The sequence below is a fragment of the Mobula hypostoma genome, chromosome 1 (assembly GCF_963921235.1).
Source record: "Mobula hypostoma chromosome 1, sMobHyp1.1, whole genome shotgun sequence".
In the NCBI taxonomy this organism is placed as follows: Eukaryota; Metazoa; Chordata; class Chondrichthyes; order Myliobatiformes; family Myliobatidae; genus Mobula; species Mobula hypostoma.
Genome location: NC_086097.1, coordinates 72,888,289 through 72,911,957, shown reverse-complemented (window position 1 = coordinate 72,911,957; position 23,669 = coordinate 72,888,289).

The following is a 23,669-nucleotide window of genomic DNA, read 5'->3' as shown; positions in this document are numbered from 1 at the left end:
TAATGTTTGCCTTGTATTAACTCATACAGCTATTAGATAATTTATAGAAGCTCATATTGGCCTGACATTTGTGATTATCATAGTCACCGTACTCACCAAAGACTGAAAAAAATTAACAAAGTTTTGGCAATCTGCATGGCAGGGATTAGAAAGTATTAGCTACAAGGTGGTTGGATAAACTAGGATTGTATTCTCTGGAACATCAAAGGCCAGGCAACACCTGGCAGAGGTATATAAAATCATGAATGGCATAAATAGGGTAGATAACCAGAGTGTTTTAGATGGTGTGCTGAGTCATATTTTGGGTGGAGTACATTGTTAATAGCTCATAGAGACATCAGTATAAGTCTAATAGAATATTTTGTAATGGGTTCTAGAAACCTAGAGATGCAAGAAATTGCAGGTGCCGGAGTCTAGAGCAACAAGCAATCTGGTGGACAAACTCAACAAATTCAGCAGCAAGGGGAAGTATTATTGAGGTTACTAATTGAAAAACTGCATCTTGTCCTGATGCAGTGTTTTAAAAGGAACATTTAACAATTCCTTTCCCTCCAACTGAAGCTGCTCGAGTCACTGAATACCTCCAGCAGACAGTTTGTTGTGAGAAACCTAGATTGATGCCATAAAGTGATTTTATTTTATTTTTAATTATAGACAATTGTGAACAGTCTATCCTGATATGGTATGTTGAACCATATGTGTGAAAATTCTAAACAATTGTTGGTTTCTTTGAGTAACAATGGCAAAACTTGAGTATGACTGCAAAGTCCAGGTTATGAACAGAGCACCACTTACAATAATATTGGAACTTTAAACTGATGTGTTAAATACATGTACATAGGCTTTGGAGACACAAGAGATTTCAGACACTGGAATTGGAGCAACAACCAAATGTGACCAACTCACTAGGTTGAGCATCATCTGTGGGAGGAAAGGAATTGACAATGCTTCAGGTCAAAACCCTCCATTAGGACTGAAAGTGGAGAAGGGAGATGGCCAGTATAAAGCAGAGAAAGGGACTGTTGGGTCAGGTCTCAAGAGGTATACAGATGGTGCCAATCCACCTATCACCTCACCACTCCCCTTCTCCTCTTTATATTGACTATCTTCTCTCTCCATTCTCAGTTCTTATACAGAGTTTTGACTCAAAATATCTGCGATTCCTTTCCTGCCATCAGTGCTGCTTGACAAATGCTGAGTTCCAGATTCTCTGTTGTGTTCAGACGTTATTATGCATAGTACCGAAATATGTGTGTGGTCCATGAGTTGGGCTCCATTAGTGGATTTGAATGTAAATTAATATCACTGACTTTATAAATTAAGCATCTTAAAACAACATTGCTTACCCATGGCTGCGACTGTGGGTTTCAGCTGTAGTAGTCCTAAAAGGAAATATTTGAGGATTCCCTTTGAAACTACATGCAAAGAGTTACCATGTAGTCATGTTCAGCTACATCTGTGTGTTACAAGAAACTATATTTGCTGCTGCAGAAGCTAAATTTGCAACAGCTGGAAAGGTCTTAGCGATTGTTTCACCTCTAGCGTTAAGCCAGTCAAGGGTTTAGTCTGAGTCTGCAGGGAAACTTGTAAAAGGAGGTGACTCGCTTGTCTGATTGTATCAGTTCAGTTACTGTCATACTATACAGAGAAATATTATTTTGATTTGACTCAGCTTTGTGGACAAATACCAAGCCCTTCTAGAATATTCCTTGTTGCATCCATCATAAATCGTTCCTTAAACCTGGATCGTGCCTTGAGATTCGCAACACAGATTAACTAATCAGATTACTCCAAGAGTCACTTCCTCTATAAACCTTAAAAAGTGATAAAAACCTCTGATTACAGTATGAATGAACAACTCCTGTCAGCAGAAATTTCTACCTTCGGAGTGAAATGAAAGATCACATCAATGTTATTATGTGAGTGAACACTGTTAAGGCGTGGCTTTACAGGCAGTTTTACTCTAATATATTTTTTTTAATGTCATGAAAATTGTTAAGGGCCAAATTGCTTTTTTTTTTTGCCTGCTGATGATAATACTATCTGACTGAGCTACTCAGCCTTAATTGAAGGTTTGTCTGTGTATGTAACATTGCCTATTTGTGGAGTAATGTTATCAGTGCAACCTCAAAATTCAGCATTATCAACAGGTCTCCAACAGTAACATTTATCATAGGCTTGTTTCCCCATTTTTCAACTTGTATTCAAAGTCTGTCTGAAATAAAATTGAATTCGTAAGGACACCAATAATTCTGAATGAATTTTTGTGGTCAGGTATTATTTGCACTACAGCACAATCTATTCATGACTGTTTGGTTAGGGACAAGTAGGAAACCTGGTTAGATACAATACTCTACGGGACTAAAATCTCTAAAATGCTTATTGGACTTATCAGTTGACCAGGGATGAAAACAGTTTCATTTTATAAGACCCTAAGACCTTAAGATATAGCAGCTGAATTAGGCCATTTGGCGCATTGAGTATGCTGCACCATTTCATCATGGATAACCCATTTTTCCTCTCACCCCCAAACTCTTGCCTTCTCCCCATACTGCTTCATGCCATGACTAATCAAGAATCCGTCAACCTCCGCCTTAAGTATACCCAATGATTTGACTTACATGGCCACCTGTGGCAATGAATTGGACAGATTCACCACTCTCTGGCTAAAGAAATCCCTCCTCATCTCTTCTAAATGGACACCCCTCTATTCTGAGGCTGTGTTCTCTGGTCTTAAGCCTGATTTATACTTCTGCGTCAAATGTACGCCATGGGTACTGCGTACCCTGTGCCGCACCCTATGCCGTAGGGTGATGTGCACCTCCCCAAAAAAGTAACTCACGTGTCGCGGTGACGCAGACCGTAACAACTGTGATTGGTCCGCTTGGTAGCATTGCATTTCCGGTTGCTTTTCTCCGCCATGTCTGTACACTGATGCGAAATAAATGGTTGGAGATGATGAACCAAATCGTCAAATCTACCCGCTGACATCCGAAAATATTTGAAGTGCATTTCCTCGTCCATGTCTTTCATGAAGAAACTCAACACAGTGGCATAGAAACCCCACCGCCTACTAATGTTTTGGCGGTGAATTGCAGAGCGACGCAGACACAACAACGCATGCTCACTACAGCGTAGGGCTACGCAGAAGTATAAATCAGGCCTACAACGTAGCCCGTACGCACAAGTATAAATCAGGCTTTAGACTCACCCACCACAGGAAATATCCTCTCCACATCCACTGTATCGAGGCATTTCAACATTCAATGAGGTCACTTCTCATTCTCCTGAATTTAAGTGAGTAGAGGCCCAGAGCCATCAAATGCTCTTCATATGACAAGCCTTTCAATCCCAGGATTATTTTTGTTTCTGAGATAAGGGGGCCAAAACTGCTCTCATTATTCAAAGTGAGGCCTCACCAGTGCTTTTTAAGCCTCAACATTACATCTATGCTTTTAAATTCTAGTCATCTCGAAATGAATGCTAACATTGAATTAGTCTTTATCACCACAGATTCAACTTGCAAAATAACCTTTAGGGAATCCTGCACAAAGGCTCCCAAGTCCCTTTGCAGCTCAGATTTTTGAATTTTCGCTCCATTTAGAAAAAACTCTGCTTTTATTTCTTCTACCAAAGTGCATGACCATACACTTCTCGACACTATATTCCATCTGCTACTTCTTTGCTCATTCTTCTAATCTGTTTAAGTTCTACTGTAGCTTCTCAACTTCTTCAAAACTACTTGCCCCTCCACCTATATTTGTATCATTCACAAATTTGGCCACAAGGCCATCAATTCCATTGTCCAAGTCATTGACATATAAAGTAAAAAGAAGCAGTCCATGCTTTATCCATGCTAGTATCTTTCCTATAATGTCATGGGCTCTTAACTTGTTAAGCAGCCTCATGTGTGGTACCTTGCCAAAGGCCTTCTGAAAATCCAAGTACACAACATCCATCGCGATTTGCCTTTGTCGATCCTGCTTATTATTTCTTCAAAGAATTCTAATAGATTTGTCAGACAAGATTTTCTCTTCAGAAAACCAGCCTGACTACTATGTTTCTCCAAGTACCCCAAAACCACTTCTTTAACATTTAATTCCAACATCTTCCCAACCACTGAGTCAGACTAACTGGCGTATTATTTCCTTTCTTCTGTCTCTCTTCCGTTTTGAAGAGTGGAGTGGTATTTGCAATTTTCCAGTCCTCCAGAAGCATTTCAGAATCTAGAGATTCTTCAAAGATCACTGCTAATACCTCCAAAATCTCTTAAGCCACCCCTTTCAGAACACTGGTGTGTACACCATCTGGTCCAGATGACTTATCTACCTTCGGATCTTTCAGTTTCCCAAGAAGCTTCTCCCTAGTAATGGCAACTCCACACACCTCTGCCTCCTGACATTCTTGAAATTCCAGTATACTGCTAGTGTCTTCCACAGTGAAAACTGATGCAAAATATTTATTCAGTTCATCCACCATTTCTTTGTTCCCCCATCACCACCTCTCCAGCATCTTCAACAATCTTCAAGGCTAACAATCTTTACTAATTGCAATAAATTGCTTAGAATCACTCAACATGTTAGGCCACCAGTATAACATGGCTAATTTCGCATCAGTAGCTTGTCTACCATCATGATTCGATCCAAGTCCTTGTTAGGCTTCTTGAATCAATGCTTTCTACTTGTACTTGCTTTTTATCCTTCTTGGAGCTGCAAACCCAAACCTTACCTTCACCATCAGCTTCTTATTTGTACAGTGTTGGAAATGCTTTGAGATTGGGTTCAGTATTGTTTCGGAGAATTGCTAAAACATTATCCTGATTGTTTTTTTTCCTTATTACTGAGTTCATTCCAAAATCCTGGCCTCTCTTATTGGAGTAAAGTCCATTCTGACAGCTTGTTTTACTGGCTTATTACCACAGATGAATAGGAGACCTGCAGTATGTCCTGGGACATGTAACACCCATGCTAATGGTCGAGTCAATAGTAGTTCATAAAATATTCTTTCATATGGACAAATGTGGTAGCACTTTACCTCGGTGTGTTCTCATCCAGTAGCTGATCAGATGAGAGATCTGATTTTTACAGCATTCCTAACATAATCCGAGTCAGTCAAGTATGGTTCTATAGTCTTAGACATAATTCAAGGGCTTTAGCCTCCCTCTGCAAACTGAGCTGCACGATTCCCTAAAGCAAGCGTTCCCAACTTTTATTATGCAATGGAGCCATATTATTAACCAAGGGTTCCATGGACCCTAGGATTGGAACCCCTGTCCTAAAGGATGTGCTTGCAACTCACGTTATTCAAATTCTGTTTCTGATAAATAAAAAAATGCCCTTTTACAATCAAGAGCAGGGATTATAGTTATATTCTGATTGCTGATCCATGCCAGTAGCATATTTGAGAATAGTGCTCTAAAGGATGTCATGTTACATTGGGTCTTGGAGAAGATGGTTCTGCACTCTCCATAACAGGTAACTATTGTAAGTCATAGTTCTCAGGAATGTATTCCCATTTTAATGTTTTGTCTTGTAAAAGTATTTCCCATTTCCCATATCGAGTTATGGTAGCTAATTTGCTATCATTTTTCAAAGTCACAGTTTCTGTTTGTATAATAATTGGTTTATTCTCTTGCAGTGACCTTACTACAAGTGTATAGAATAACCATAGTAAGATATCATTGTAAGGCAATACATTTCTGTTCTGTTGGGGTGAAACTATGCTATGAGGCAGAGTGCATGGGAGCTTGTGTTTCTTCTCTCTCATTATAGCAGAAGGCCACTGCAAATTTTGAGCAACATGAATTTGCAGAAGAAAAAGTTTTGTTAGGTCTTTTGTCCAGAGCTCTATTCCTTGCTGAACTGCAATCATCAATTTCTCTAGTGCCTCATAATCTCCTGCGGTAAAAACAAAGGAGCTTTCATTCTTCGGTGAACATCTAATGTATAATGATTTTGAGAATTGAGCATAGTCAGGTATGAAAGCTCTGGCGTTGTTCAATAGGCCTAGGGTTGAGTGCAAGGCTTTTATGGTTATTGGATATCCCACTTGAGAGACTTTTGTCTAAATTCAGGGGTTAAATCACGGTCCCTGATTAGTAATTGTCAAAACTAGGAAATGTACTTTTGTATGACAGGGTTGAGATCTTTAATGTTAATTACATAGCTTCTGTCTGTCGATCTTTTAATGTCAGTTTCAATCTGTGTCCAGTGAATCTGTGTGTTCATCATCAACATACACACAAACTTTTGGAATTCCTTGTAGAGTTTGAAAGACTCCTGCAAAAAATATTGGTGCAGTATTCTAAAAAACCTTGTGGGAATCTGGTCCACTGACATTGTAAGCTATTGGGTGCTTTAGGCTGTGTAATGTCTGTCACTTTCAAAAAGTGAGGGTGACCAGAAACCATTAGCTAGATCCATGTAAAGTTTTTATAAGTCTATTTGCTATAATACCTGTTTCTGGGCCACGACAAGTTCTGTGTTTTTATTTAGGATGATGTAGTCGATGACCAATCACCATTGTCCATCAGGGTTTGCTGCACCAAACATGGGCAAGTTAAATCAGGAATGTTCTTTTATCAAAAATATCTTGTTTATAGAGGGAATCTGCAGTTTTCTGGGGATTGTTTTCCTTATAGTCAGTAATATGCCACTCTTTCTGGCGTGGGAAAAGATTGCATCCTAATTTAGTTGATTCAATATCAACCATCCCACAGTGATTAGGATATTGATGTATATGGTCATAATATTTGCACAAATATGTTTCAATTTTGTTCTGATCATTTTGTCTCGATGATAGTCTAGAGTTTATTCAGTGATGGTATTGGAATTGTTGACAGTGAAGTTCTAAACTCTATTGAAGACCTTAAGCCTTATCAGATATAAATAGTCTTGAGTACCCTCATTAAAGGAAGGTTATACTGTAATGACCCAATCTTCAAAGATTGGGCCACTTCCCTGTTTATTCTCCATGGTGAGTTTCAATGCCAATACCCAATATTTGACTGGTGAGCCCCCCCCCCCACCAATAAGATACTACCTGCTAACAAAATAATTTAAAATACAGTTCATTTATTTACAGTGATGTACTTCTAATTCCAAACAACATTCTTAAAACACATTTAAAACTACGATGATTTCTATCTTATTAAAGATTTGCGAATTACAAACCATTTTTAAAACACAAAGGATTTCCAAAACATGGATACAATTCCTGTTGTCTAAAAAGACATACCTATGATGCAAATGATGTCTGTCACAAATATTGAAGGCAGAGGAATGGATTCTTGTTCGTCCTGTGTTTCTTCCATGCTTCTTGATGTTTCTTACCCCATTTCTAATAAGCCTGAACCGTTCTCTACATTTATACAGTTTCTTTGCCATTTGGAGGACTTCTCACACACGTGATATTCTTTCAGATACATTTTAACAAAAGTGGTCTAAAAGCTTCTTGTAGACAGAGATCCCAAGTACCCACAATTAATATTGTGAAGCTAACTTCGCTGATTTTGTAAACTTTCCATCTTATTAATAGATCAGTTTTTGATGTACTAAGTGATTGTCTCCATCTTGTGTGCAAGCTTCCTTGAATTGAACAACTTAGCCAACATTGTTGTACTTGAAACAAGTCAAATCAAAAAATCCTTGTCTTATACTGCACCTCTTCGGCAATAAGACAGGTGCTGTGGCCAAGATCCTAAGCGATATACAGTGCTTGCTTGCAAAACTGTGTTTTTCAACTTTAAATTGACTACTGCTTTCCACTTACATTAAGTACTGAAGACCGGGTCCCATTTATGACCAGAAACTAAATAATGAATATAGCTGGAAGTTAACTTACAATTATTAAGAGAATGCCATCTCTCTGGACCTGGATCTCTCTGGGATATCTGTACTTCACTGATTCTGAACACACTAATCAGACTTGAATTTAATTGTTTTACCTCTGGTCATAGCCATGCATACTTGGGTGTTCATTACACTAACCTCCACAGGATAGAAATCTGTTGACCATTGTACATGAAATTTGGTTCCGTTCACTTCAGAAGCAGAATTCCATGCACTTATGTTACCACATTGAGAACTTACTGAAAAATGGAATAAATTCTACCTCTCTACTTCTTTCTTTCTGATACCTTATCTGTTTCACTAAACTTTTAGACAGCAACCCTATTAGCCTCCCAGTAGTTCCAGAGTCAAATATTGTCTGATAAATTGCTGCGATGTTTTGCTCTGTATTTCGGAAATGGCTGCCCTCCATCTTCGCAACGTTAATTTTCACAATCACTATTTGTAAATCCTCTTGCTGCTGGGCTTACTCCACTTCCTTCTGTAATCTCATGTCCCAGTTTGATTTTTCTCTGTGAGTCCACTGCTGTTTCCATTCTGCCATTAGGTGTCATAGTTATACTCTTCAGAATTCTCTCCTTCAAAACCCTTTCATCTTACATGTTCCCTCCTACATTTCAGAGCCTGCCTCTTTGATTACACTTCTGGTCTTTCTCAAATATGCTGCAGCTAAGGAATGCAAGTATGGAGACTTGGGATCCTTTCTATCACAAAATGTTTCCATAAACACATATTCTTTGAAGCTACCTAATAGAAACATTCATTCATTAGTTTTTAATCTCGTATAGTTATCTTGTACTCTAAATCACATGATTAACAATTAAGATGTCATCTACCTAGACTACCACCATGAGCCATGACTACCTAACATTAATGTACAACTGGTCATAATTTGGTAGTAAAGACAAGCCTCGCAAATTCTCCCCTAGAAGCTTTCCCTTGGTAACCTTAGGGGGGAGCGTCGACGCAGACCATGAGAGGCCTGCGTCGGGCATTTTCATGCCTTACAAGGTGCAGATTGGAAGTCTGTGTGGGGCATCACTCCTCGCACAGACTAGAGCAATGTGTGATTAAGTGCCTTGCTCAAGGACACAAACACGCTGCCACAGTTGAGGCTCGAACTAGTGACCTTCAAATCACTAGACGAACGCCTTAACCACTTGGTCACATGCCCAACACTAAATAATTACATAATTGTAAATTCTTAATTTTGTATTTTAGTTTTATCACATTTATGTATTTTCTCAGTTTTTTATTTTATATCATTTAATATTTAAGAACCTCTACTATTACCATTTCAATTCTTCTTTTGGGGATGTAATCACATTAGCTTAATCATCAGCCTTGTTCTATTAATAGTTTTTTGAAGCCTACTCATTAATGTCTTGGCTTTAATGTGAAAAGGCTGATCTGAATAAGAGAATATAGCTACAGGAGAATGCTATTTCTTTAATAATCTTGATATCATCACTTGTTGGCTATTAGAATTGATTCAGCATTAGGAAAAACCTGATATTAGAGTTATCTCATAAATTGTGCTTGGGCCTATTAACCTCACAGTCAGTGGTATCAGACAGACATTTTTAAACCATAAGCTTTTCTTGTGGAATACCTCAACTTGGATAAATCATAGTCTGAATATAGAGAATTATTTCATCAAGCAACGTACCTTTTGGATCAAGTGATCGTTGCTGTTGATTAAATTTCACCAGTCAGTCAAATCAATAAATTCAGAATGTAAAGTAGCATTTGAATTGTGAGATTCTCCTGATTAAACCCAAGAATTATCTAGGAAGCTAAGCTTTTCAAGGTCATAATTTCTTTCATGTTAATACCAAAAATGGTCAGGATCTCTTCAAAAAGGACTTTGGGATAATCTGCCACTTGTGGATAATAAAATCTTCACTGCAGTGAAGCATGAATGTTCTGCATGTGCACTGGAAGAAGTATCAGTAGCTCTTCAAAGACTTATACAATGAAACGAGAATGTTTCTAGTAATTAGGATCACTTTGATCATCCAGATGAAAGGAATCATTTTCTACTTGGATGGATCACAGCGATTACATTTGAAGTCTTTTCTTTAAGCCCCCTCAGTTACAAAACTTAATTAGCTGGGGCTAGTAAGTTCATTATTTTGACTTTTCACCAAATCTTTACTTGGTACTGCATCTGCCTGAAGTAATTGTACAAATCAAACCATGGGGCAGAAACTGGATTGTGCGGTATTGGTCTTTGGTACAAACTTCGGGTCCAGAAAGATCCAGGCTGCATAGATATTGTAGGCCATATTCAGTAAACTTACAGCAATTAGATAATGGACCTATCTGAAACTTGCATCAGGCCTATTAGACCATCACATTGATAGTTTGGTGACCTAATGTCTGAGTCATTTCCCTATTCAAAACTGGTTTTCAGTTGACTACAACCCTAAGTGGCACTGTGATTAATTTTCCCTGGTGTAACGGCCAACAGCAACATTTCAATAAAGGTCCACCTGATGGCAGAGTGATAAATGGAACTTTTTTTCTTATTTGCCTGGAGTCAGAGGCATTGTTTCTCCTCAATCTGCTTGATATTTATTCCGCCACACCCATTCACTTCAGAATTACCGTTGGCCTAGTGCCAGTGGTTCAACAAGCCACCTTTTGTTATCTTCAGGGATCTGCACGTTATCTCCCAAGACACAGCTCATGTGCCCCACACAATGGTTGGGAACTGATGATCTTATGGAACGAATTTCCTGTGGTCATTAGATTTGTCTAATGAACCATTACTGCAGATACATTTCTGCAAATGTGCAGTGCAAACCAATTTCTAGATTAACACTTCAAGTAAGCTTGTTATAAAAATAAACGTAAACAAGTTGCCAAAAAATAGAAGTTGATTAACCTAATCTCACAGTGTTCAATTATAATCTTCTACATGTCTATATTCAATAATAATCTTCTGTCTGTCTTCCAGCTGATGGCATAGGATAAATATTCTATGCTGCTTGATGCCACAAGGAAAAAAAATAAACTAATGGATTTAAATCCTTTCAAATACTTCATAAAACTATTGAGAGTTTGACAATGGTAAATGTGACTAAAGGTTAATATCGCTAAACAAGTTTTATTGTGATCTTCAAGGAATGGCTGGGTCATAGCAGTTTTTATTTTTTACCAATTCTAAAGGCAGCATCTTACTCTCCTCACAGATATGACTGTGATATGCTCAGTGACCAAACTAGCACATAAAGAACTCATTAGCAACCTTGTCACTTTGGGGGAAACAGTTCTTCAAAACGTGCCAATCTATCAGAACGACCTTTACCTCTTTGGAAGAGAACACTTAGATTTACCTTCCAAAGATCCTTGAACAAAAACAAGAGAATTCAATGAATAGTATACTTTGAAAACAGCCTCCTACTATATCTGCATTGTGTGATGAGTGCCACAGAGTGTTTATTGCATATTTTGTTCATTTTCCCTCAAGAGTGTAGGAAAGAAACTCTTACACAAGCTGAGCCTGTGACATCAAATCTTTACATGCACAAGAACATGCATAAGAAATTAGGAGCGGGAATAGTTCACATTTCCCTCAGCCCTGTCTGCCCATTCAATAGAACCATGGTTACACTGTCCCTGAACTTATTACCTCTTCTTTACGAGTTTTCCCTAACTCCCAATTTGTTTCTCTTTCAAATATTCGTCAGCCACCTTTTCAATTACCTTCAGTGATCATCAAGCCTCCACAGCCTCAGAGCAGTGAATTCTACCAGTTTACTGCCATCAGTGAGAATAAGTTCCTCTGCACCTGTGTTTTCAATAACAGCCTCCTTATGTTGCATCTGCCTCCTCTTGTTCAAGACTTTCCCTTGAGAAGAAGCATTTCAAACTCTTCTATGTCATGTTCCTTCAGGATTTTCAATGTTTCAATATGATCACACCTAATTGTACAAAATTCCAAGGGATAGAAAATTTTAATTCTTCCTGATAGGACAACTCACTCGTCCCAGGAATTTGCCTGGTCAATCTCTTCTAAACTGCTTCCAATGCTAATATCATCATCATGATGTGCCATGTCATCTGACGTTGGCTATCATAAACTTTTGACCATGATTGTTCTTGGCAAGTTTTTCCACTGAAGTGGTTTGCCATTGCCTTCTTCTGGGCAGTGTCTTTACAAGATGGGTGACCCCAGCCATTATCAATACTCTTTACAGTCTGTCTGCCTGGCGTCAGTGGCTGCATAACCAGGACATGTGATATGCAACAGCACCAGGTGCTCATTCGACCATCCAACACCTCCTCCCATGGCTTCATATGCTAATACGTCCTCTCTGAGATCAGAGAACCACACAACTACCCCAGATGTTGGCGCATCAACACCCTGTACAACTGCAACAATACTTCGCAATTTTAAAATCTAATCCTTTTGTAACCATTTGCCACTACTTGTTGCACCTGCAAGCCATCATTTGGATTTCCTGTGCAAGAACACTTAGATCCCTCTGTACTCCATTTGCAGTCTCTCCACTTAGATATTCTCTTACTGAAACGCATGACCTTGTTGGGTACCACACTTTGTTTGGTGACTTTCAATTTTTTGTGCTTTTCCCTCCGTTAGGACAAGGCAATTGTATTCAGTTATTCACTCATTATCTCCATAACTGCAGCTTGCATATCTAGCTTTGTGGAATCTTTTTCACACCAATGATTTTCAGATTTCTTTGTTAAATCTCCGAAGCATTCCCTCCAAGGAATCATTATTGAATGCAGCCACAAATTACTGAAAACTGCACACCTGAGATTTGGAGGATTCCTTCAGTATTAAATACACAGCAAATGATCTTGCCTTCAACAGTGAGCAGCTGTCCTTCAGAAGCTTTGTTGGCTCGCTTTGGTTGTGAACAAATCCTGCCCTATCACCCTGCACTCTCAAACTGCATGTAAACAAAACTCAGCAGAAAAGCTGGCCTTGTGAAATTCAGCAAGCTTTCTGCCTGATATTCATCCTCTAACAATGTTAGTGATGTGAATGATCTGCTAATTCTGGGACTGGGCTGTGGGAAAAGTGGCTTTGGCATTCCCTGCATTATAAATATGCTGAGACTACCTCAGGATACATGTACTTTTGAAATGAAAGACAATTCTTTTACTTTACATCTACTAGTAATGTGATTCTTAATGCAGCCCTAATTTAAGTAAACAAACCTCAGTATCTTTGTTACAAGTTCTCCCCAGGTCCATTTTTTTGTGAACTGGTTTCAACCCAAACAGTTCACAAGCCAAAAATGTAAGCATGAGCAGAGTTCCTAGTATTTAGAAGCCGTGCAGCACCGAACAAATCCATCCTGCTAGTCTCACAGATGCTTGTTTGCAACTATGGGCTATTCATTAGTTGGGTGTTTGTAAACTGGGGAGAACTTGTAATAATTTGTGTATTCCCTAATCTTTGTCATGTACCAGTTCTTCACTGATATATTTTATTCTATGATACCAAGTATACCTATCTTAGTGACGAAAGTCATGCATTCAAAAGAAATATTTTTGCATATCTTGGGGCTATCTAAGAGCGCTTCTCACACGAGGGCATGTGTTGAAATGCAGTGTCTATTACTATTCAGACACATTTGGTAGACTTTCTCCCCTCATAAAATCCTTAGGTTCTTAAAATCCATCTGTCTCCATTAAGTCCAGCTATGACAGAAGCGTAAACAACTTGGTAAATAGAATCCTGAACAAGCCAGCACAGAGCTGATGCATGATATAGCTCAATGGACCCACTGAGTCTTTTTTTTGAGCAGTTGTCAAGATAGACCTTATGGTAACTGTTCCATATTTGGCTAACTAGTTCCCTTCTAACAATTATCCACTTCCAGTTTGAAAACAATGATTGAATCAATCTTCCCCACCCTCACAGTCAGTGTATTCCAAAATAGAACAATTATTCACCTCATAGAAACATTTTAGGCTTTTGGCATCCATTCTGTCCTTGCCTTCAGACCTGTGCTGAAGTATGCCATGTACTATGATATAGTTTGGAGTGCGTTAGTTGTTACAATGCAGGTAAATTTGGAAGGCTTGCAAATAAATTAAAAAATATCAGTCACTGCATGGAAAATATTTTTCTTCTGGTACCTACTGTTTCTTTGTCAAAGCTTTCTATGTCTTCATTGAATAGGAACAGTTTTTCATTATGTAATTTATGAAATTGTCCGGAATCGGCAAGTTACTGCTTGATATTCTCTGCTCTCTTTTTCTCTTTGTAACAGAAATTCCTCATTCCTGGTCCCATTCTAGCAAATGTTTTCTCAACCTAGTCCAAAGGCCAGAACACGCTAACTGTAAAGTATTTTATTTGGAGATTGCGGAGGCTATAATCTAAGTCAGAGGTTCACATCCTTTTTTATGGCATGAACCAATAACATTAAGCAAGAGGTCCTTGGACCCCAGATTGGGAACCCCTGATCTAGAGAGGGAAAACACAAAGTTGTGCTTTATTTGGACTGTATGCTGTACATCTTCGTATGTGGTTGAGCTCATGCTGGAAGTACAAACAAGAGCTGCGAAGCGGATTATGGAGAAGCTGTAACATTGCAAGAAGTGACTAAAAGAAGGCCTGTAGATCATGGCAATCAAATGGTAGACCTGGAAAATTATTATCAGTTAAAGTTAAGGCAAATCAAATTTGAAATAATGAAAAAGCAAATTCAGAATTAATATCAAGAAGTTGAGAAAATTTACAAGGATGTTGCTGGGACTTGAGGAACTGTGTTAAATGGATGGGTTAAAAAGGTTAGGACTTTATTTCATTTAGCATAGGAGAATGAGGGGAGACATGATAGAGTTGTACAAAATTATAAAGGGTATGGATAGGGTAAATGCAAGAAGACTTTTTCCGGTGAGGTTGGGTGAAACTAGAACCAGAAATCATAGGTTAAAGGTGAAAGGTGAAATAGTTGAGGGGGAGGATCTTTTTCACTCTGAGGGTGGTGCGAGTGTGGAACAAGCTGCCAGCAGAAGTGATGGATGCGGATTGGATTGCAAAATTTGAGAGAAGTTTGGATTAGTACATGGATGGGAGGGGTAAGGAAGGCTATGGCTTTGGTGTGAGTCAATTGGACTTGCCAGAGTAACAGTTCGGCACAGATTAGTTGGGACAAAGCCCCTGTTTCTGTGCTGTGGTGCTCTCTCACTCTGTTCATCTGCATTCTGTACTTGTAATATTTGAAATAGATTCTGGTAACAATAACAAAAAGGAAATGAAATATGTGAGCCCTGTGGGAGGCAAAGATTCTTATAAATGGCTAAGTTGATAATCTTCAGGTATTTCTTATCTAACACTCCTGTATGATTTCGCCTGGATTTTAAACTTGGTTTCTCAATGAAAACAGTATCAAACATTGAAGCTGCTTCATTTTTGGTAAAATTAATAGTCAAAGCCCAAGAAAATTAGGCCGAATGAGATCTGTGGAGCTGAGAGAAAACCAGATATCAGCCACTCCATGAAAAGGCCATGCAAAACCTTTTCTCAGTTCGATGTAAAACTGAGCTTGTTAGCTCTCTCCAAATTTATTGTCTTGACTCTAATATCTGGTACCTTGCTGAGCCTTAACATTTTACAGCGATCATAAAATCTTTCATGCAATACTATCTGAAAAGAAATCCCATGTAGTGATATGTAACTCAGTTAAAAAGCTAGGCAATTACCAGATGGCAATACTCATGCTTTGAATTTAAATTACGAGGGAAGAGAACTCTGTGCGACAATGAAACAAATTAATGAGGTGAATAATTCATGGTATGGGAGAGATTTCAGTTCCTTAATTTTCATTTTCCAGAGTCTTTGGAGCAAGGAGACAACTTGTGGCGATGATAACACAACTATTTCTAAAAGTAGGACCAGTCATTTGGATTTTCTGCTCTCCTGCCATGAGGTTTATCCTCTATACATTCTCAAGCAATTTTATCGCAGAGAAGGATAAGGATGAAGCCCACAAGCAGGGCTGTCACTTGTCTGAACTGTTGAAGTTCTCTTACTCTTTCCCATATGGAAGGCAGACTCAGCATCAGACAGCAAAATAGAGGCTCCCCAGCAGATGGAATGCATAGAAAATAATAAATACATTTTGCAAGAGCTTGAGAGACAGCACAATGCATAATGCAAGAGGTGGACTGTTGTGGGGGGGGTGGCGGGGGGGGGATGGTGGTGAGGAGGTGATGGAGAGGGAGTATAGGATGTAGTCTTGAGCTTTCATTTATTCTGTTTAAGCTAAATACATTCTGCTCAAATTTGTCAGGAGAATAGTTTAGTTGATTTCCTGACTGTGAGCACCTCATGCAAATTCCATGGGCATTAAAACCTCACAAACACTCTTGCGTTCACAAGGATGACTGGGCTTATTAAGCCTCAATTATAAACCCATGATTCAGTTAGGTGGGTGAAGAATCCAAAAACAGATTACAAACCTCAGCTACAAGAACCATCAAAGGTTCTAATTCCTGAGTTTTTAAAACAGCCTCCCACACAGACCTTTTAAAGTGACATCTGTCTGGTGGGTGCACACCAGAACGTCAAGCAGGCAGTTACCAAAGGACTGATCTTTGGAAATTGGATAACTGCTGAAGGTTAAGGAGGGTCTTGGCTTTGGGAAATGGTTTAATGGTGAGAGGAGGCCTAAAATATTGTTTGTGAATCTTGCAGAAATGTTAATCTGCTCTTGGTACTATCATGGTCTGGTCCGTGAAGTCCGCATTCCGGTTCACAGTCCGGTCCGTGGACTCAGGACTCCGGGTCTTCTAGCTGTCCCTTGTTTCAGTTGGGTTAATCATAGGCACTTGATTCCCATCTTGGGACTTGGAATATAAGTAGCCTTGGGGTTGAATGTGGTGGGATGGTTTGTCTTATCAGATTCCCTGGGAGCAACCTGCTGGTGGAAGGCTAGAGAGGTCACTTGCCAGCTTTAGACTGTGTTGGAGAACCACCACTTCATGGAGCCTTGTTGTTGGTAGTTGGAGCTGTCTTTGTGGTATGGATTTGGCTGTTTCCCAGGCTAGCTGAGTGGCTGTCAGCCACTCTGAGCTAGGTAGGGATCCGGCTGTTTCTGTAGCCAGCTGAGGTTGCTGGCTGTAACTGTGACTCGGAGCAACCCTGATGCAGAGATGGACTGTCTATTCTTCAGTGTTTGTATCTTCTTGTCCTTGCCTCTGTGGGGTAAGTCAGGCCATTCTGCTGTTGCCCTGTGGGGGGGATCTGGCTTGTCTTGTCCTTGCCTCTGTGGGGTAAGTGAGGCTGTTCTGCTGTTACCCTGCAGGGGGACCTGTCTTGTCTTGTCTTTGCCTCTGTTGGGTAAGTCTGGCTATTCTGCTGTTACCTGATGGATGGATCTGTTCCACCTTGGTGTGGAGATAAAGTTGAGTCCTGGCTTGTCTAAGGATATGTCCCAGCTCTGTCTATGTACTGTCCAGTCTCATGTTAGCGTTGTGTGAAAGATGAGTCCTGGATTTTCGAAGGACTCATCTTCTAGCTGTCCCTTGTTTCGGTTGGGTTAATCATAGGCACCTGATTCCCATCTTGGGACTTGGAATATAAGTAGCCTTGGGGTTGAATGTGGTGGGATGGTTTGTCTTATCAGATTCCCTGGGAGCAACCTGCTGGTTGATGTGCAGTTCCCAGGCTGCAGCCTCAAGCCTCAAGACCCCAGCCTGCAGCCTTGTCCTGTCCTGTAGCCATGTCATATCCTTGCCTGGTTCTGGGGTCCGAGCCTGAGACAAGACCCAGGTTCTGGGTCCTTGTCCAGTCTCTGGCTCGGACTCCAAGCACAGGCTCCTAGTTCATGGTTCCTAGTCCTGGTCCCGCTTTCCCAAGCCCAGGCTCTTAGTTCATGTTTCCTTGTCTGGGTTCCCTGTTTCTTGTCCATGTCCTAGCCCAGGTCCTGCATCCTAGTCCTGTTCCTGGTACTTCAGTGTCTGCATTTGGGTCTGCTCCCAACACCCCCACCTTTGTGACAAGATCCATAGGAAAATAAGTAAACCATTAAACTTTGCCCTTGGTCCTATCTTTGTAAAAAGTGACTGGAGGCCCTTTGATTAAACCTTTAGTTAGAATGTGAGTTGGTCATATGAATAAATAACAGATCTTTCATCTCCTGTGGAGAACATTAAGGGAACATTAAGGATGCTGCATGGCCAGCTGAGTTCCTCCAGCATTTTGTGTGTATGGTGAGAACATTAAGGCCCTTCTCTGAAAGCAAGGGATTTGCTATATTGACATTCAGGTGCCTACCAACAAGATGAGGACATGTGTCCATTTAGCAATATGAGATGGTTGCAAGATATAAGGTTAGAAGGTGTCCGTTGTGAAAATAGACTACAATAAAAGGTAATAAGTATGCCAGAGAATTAGATTAGGAGCAAACTGAGTCCGTGTCATTTAGATAATGAGTCTTATTATTGCGGATCTCAAATACTCCCATTTCTCTGGAAACTAAATCACTGTCTAAGTGATAATCTTGACTGGGCCTGCTCTGATATACCTTGATTGGTTTTATTTTCTGCTGAGACTGTATGAGGTTTTGGGAAAGAACTCCATGTCTCTAAGGCTTTTGTTGTTTAGGAAGTTATTGAGTAGTTTAAAAGTTACCAAGATCCTACTAGGTATCATAGGTGATATAGACTTAATGATGTCAAAACTGATTTTAAAAAAAAAGTCAAAAGAAGCTAGTTGGGCAAGAGGGAGACTGGAAGAATCTCTCTAAGTGAAAAAGATCAACCTTTCCCATTTGAAAACCTAACTCATGGTGGAGTCCATGTGCCCAAAACTCCTTGATGTTTTGACTGAATGTCTTTTTGTACTAAGATAGAAGAGATGATTTCACAATCACTGGCTAGAGTCCTGTCTGAGATCCCTGCCAGATTTTACTTCTCCCTCATTTTGTATCCCAAGATCAATAGAACTAGTTATGCAAACCTATCTTGTATTTTGTTTGAGAATAAATTTAATGATCCAGCAAAGAAAAAGCTTTAAACTAGTCTTGTGTCTTAACACTAGACTAGGCAATTTGCTAACCCATAGAGCCAGTGACAGGGGGTGGGGGAGATTATCTTTATAAAATTTATTTTGTGTTCAATACAGCTATCACAATTTTTATAAATGTTCCTTTTTGTCATTGACCCAACCAAGAGTATAATCACTATCAAACCCCATCTTTGTGGCTGCAAGAATATAGTAATGTTATTTGATTTTTTAAAAAATTTGATCACGTTCAGTAACACACCATGTGAATCCAGGAAACTTTGTCACTTTGATTTGAAGGAGTGATGTGCATGTCTTTACTCATTGGGCACAAGGTAATAATGTTTGAAAATGTTCCTTAAGCTGTGTATTACCTCCTGATAAACAGTCTGTGTCTATCTATCAAAATAATGTAAACCTTGCATAAGGAAAATTAGTGATGTGTGCCATTATCAAGGATCTTTTTGGAGAACTTGTTTGGTCCTCCAAGGCTTCACACTGAATTGAGTGTTCCTCAAACATTTACCTGAATGGAAAGGGGTGCACACACTTGCTACTTACAGTAGATTGCTAATACAGAATGCGTTACTTTGATATATCTTTCTGTTTCATTACACTGGGACACAAACACTTAAGGGTAATTTTTTTTCATGTTTTAGTTGTTTTAAAAAAAAATCTATCAATCCTCAAATGATGAACCCTGGCCTGCAGACTCAGTTTGTGAGTGCAGTTTCCCTTTAAGAAAGCACACTGACTACAAATAAGACTGAAACCCCCTTAGACCCTTCACTTCTTACTATCTTGCTGGCGAATGTACAGTCTCGGGAAAATTGCAGACCCAGTGGGACATCAGGAAATGCTGTGTACCTTGCTTCACAGAAACGTGGCTCACCGTTCCCATTTTGGATGCAGCACTGCAGTTCAAGGATTTCACCATCCACTGCATGGCCAGAAGAACTGAGTCTCTTAAAGGTAGTGGGGGTGAAGTGTGCTTCATTATTTACTCATCATGCTGCACAGATGTAGTGGTTCTGTCTCAGTCCTGCTCATCTGATCGGTGCATCTAGTGGTGAAGTGCCATCCATTTTATCTGCCAGGAGAGTTTTCCGCCGTCATCCTGGTAGCATTCCACCCCTAACCAATGTCAGGCAGGCACTGGAGCTGAGTACCATGATCAGCCATCAAGAAACAGTACACTCTGATACCTTTCTGATCATTGCAGGGGATTTCAATCAGGCCAGATTGCAGAAATCTCTGACCAACTCCCATCAACATATCACCTGTGGAACCAGAGGAGACAGCAGGGTTGACCACTGTTACAGCACCATCAAGAACACCTATCGTGCCATTTCAGCTAGCCTGATCACCTGGCTGTACCTCTACTCTCAGCATGCAGGCAGAGACTGAACTCCAGCACCAGTGGTGAGGACCATGAAGGTATGGTTGAGGGAGGTGGGGGACTGCTTTGAATCTGTGGATTGGACAATATTTAGGGAATTAATATGCCGTGGTCATCACTGACTTCATCGTTGTCGTCATCGTGGCTGTCCCTTGAGGTCAAGGATGATGGTCTTCGTTCTGTTGATCTACTTAAGGGCTCTCAAGCGGCTTATGAGTCCAATCTTGGCTTTGAGTTCTTCTGCATTCAGGATGGGTAGTTCCAGATGGCAGATTGGGCTTTGTTGTTGCTGTCTTTCTATTTTCTTCTCTTTTCTTCTAATTCTGCACATCTGTTGGCTTCGAAAGTTGCTGTTCCTTCTCGGATGATGGCTTGCCAGAGTTTCCTGTCCTTGGCATTGATTTCCCAATTGTTGATGTCGATGTTACATTTCTTCATGTTGGCTTTTAAGACATCTTTGAATCTCTTCTGTTGTCCGCCTCTTTTACGTTTGCCTTCTTTAAGCTGGGAGTAGAAGATTTGTTTCGGCAGACGTTCGTCTTTCATCCGAACAACATGACTGCTCCACATTGGTTGGTTCTTGATGACGTAGGCTTTAATGCTTGTTTTTGCTTCATTTAGCATACTGACATTGCTTCTTCTATATTCCCAGCTGATATTTAAGATGTTTTGAAGACAGCATTGATGGAACTTCTGAAGTGCCTTCAGATGACGTCGGTATGTTGTCCAGGTTTATGATGCATACAGGAGCGTTGGGATTACCACTGCTTTGTACACTAACATTTTGGCATCTGTTTGGATGTCACGATCATGAAAGACTTGTTCGGAGACATCCAAAAGCTGTTCCAGTGCATTTAAGACGATGGATCTCGTCATTAAGGTTGACATTGGAGGAGAGGTGACTTCCAAGATATGGAAAGTAGTCCACATTTTCCAGGGATGTTTCGCCAAGTTGAATTGATGGTTCTATCCAATTTGTCTCAACTGGTGACGGTTGATAGATGATCTGAGCCTTGCAATTGATGGTAAGTCCAAGTTTTATGTATCCATGGTGAAGGCAGTCAGAATCTGTTGGTGGTTTTCTGAAAGAGCTGCAACACTGTTGTCATCTGCCTATTGGAACTCGATGAGGAAACTCATGGATGTCTTTGTTTTGGACTTGAGACAGGCAAGATTGAAAAGTCTGCCAGCTGTTCTGTAGACAATTTCGATTCCTGGGGGTAGGTCATCCTTGATAATGTGGATGATTGTCACAATGAAACTGGTGAACAAAGTTGGGGCAATCACGCATCCCTGTTTTACTCCTGATCTAACTTGAAAAGGTTCACAGTTACTGCCTTTGAGAGCACACCCAAACCAAAAGCTATGGATGAACTAGGATTTGTGCAGTCTGCTGAGGGCTAGATGGGGCTGCATGGTACTGTAGTGGTTAGCAAAATGCTTTACAGTACAGGTGACCCAGGTTCAATTTCCGCTGCTGTCTGTAAGCAGTTTTTACGTTCTCCCCTTGACTGCATAGGCTTCCTCTGGGTACCCCTGTTTCCTCCCACAGTCCAAAGGCCTACCGGTTGGTAGGTTAATTGGTCATTATAAATTGTCCTGTGATTAGGCTGGGATTAAATCAGGGGTGTGGCTCGCAGGGCCAGAAGGGCCTGTTCTGTGTTGTATTTCTAAAATAAAAATACATTAAAAAAAATCTGTGGCATTCAAGACTGATGATGCAGAACTATTCAGGTATGCCCTACCGAAAATTTTTAAGAGCAAAAGAACAATTCCGATTGCGGTTAGAGACGTCAGCTCTGGTAGGGTTTGCAGGCCAATATTTCCTACAAGGCAAAGCCTAACATCATGAATGACTGTGATGCTTCACTCTCAGGTGAGCTCAATGTCTTTTATGCATGCATAGAAAGTGAGAATAAAACTACATCTGTGGGAATCCCTGCAGCATCTGGTGAGCCTGTGATCTCTGTTTCGGAGGCGGACATTAAAACATCTTTCAAGAGGGTGAATACTCACAAGGTGTCAAGTCTTAATGGTGTACCTGGTGGGGAGCCTGTGCCAGCCATCTGGCGGGTGTGTTCAAGGAAATCTTCAATCTTTCCCTGCATCAGTCCGAGGTTTGCAACTGCTTCAAAAGGGTGTCAATTATATTAGTGCCCAAGAAAAACAGGGTGAGCTGTCTCAGTGACTATCACCCAGTTGCACTGACATCTACTGCGATGCCGTGTAAAGACCAGAATCATGACCAAAATCAATTCCTGCCTCAGCAAGGACTTGGATCAACTGCAACTTGCTGACTGCCATCATAGATCTACAATCTCACTTGCTCTCTACTTGGCCCTACACCACCTGAACAAAAGCAATACCAGCTCAGGCTACTGCTCATTGATTACAACTTGGTGTTCCTCAGTTCTAATCAACAAGCTTCAAATCCTGGTTCTCTATATCCCCCTCTGCAACTGGAACTCAGTGCAGATTGGCAAGAACATTTCCTCCTCATTAACAATCAACACTGGTGCACCTCAAGAATGCATGCCCAGCACACGCATTCTACTCCCTCAACGTCCATGAATATATGGCTAGACATAGCTCAAACATCTATAAATTTGCTAATGGCACAACTGTTGTTGGGAGAATATCAGATGGTGATGAGGTGTACAAGAGTGAGCTAGATCAGCTGGTTGAGTGGTGTATCAACAACAACCTTGTATTTGCTGTCGATGAGATCAAGGTATTGATTGTTGACCAGAGGAAGGAGAAGTCAAGGGAACACAAACCAGTCCTCATCAGGGGATCAGCAGTGGAAAGGGTGATCAGTTTCAAATTCCTGGGTGTCAACACCTCTGAAGATCTACTGATGCAATCACAAAGACACATCAGTGGCTATATTTCATTAGGTGTTTGAGGAGATTTGGTTCGTCACCAAAAGCTCCAACAAAATTTCTACAGATGTACTGTGGAGAGCATTCTAACTGGTTGCATCACCATCTGGTATGGAGCGGCCACGGCACAGGATCTGAAAAACTTACAGAAGGTTGCAAACTCAGCCCCTTCCATCACAGACACTAGCTTCCCCAGTGTCCAGGACATCTTCAAAAGCTGAGGCCTCAAAAAGGCAGCATCCACCATTAAGAACCCCATCACCCAGGACATGCCCTCTTCTCATGGCTATAATCAGAGGAGCTGCAGGAGCCTGGAGACACATACTCGATTTTTTTGGAACAACTTCTATCCCTTCACTGTCAGATTTATGAACAGATAATGAACCAACCCATGAAGACTACCTCACTTTTTTTGCTCTACTGCTGCCACAAAGTAACAAATTTCATGACATATGTGAGTGATATTTAACCTGATTTTGAAAAACGTAGGTGCTATCAACTCTCACTTGAGTAATGCCCATAATACTGTGTGGTATTAT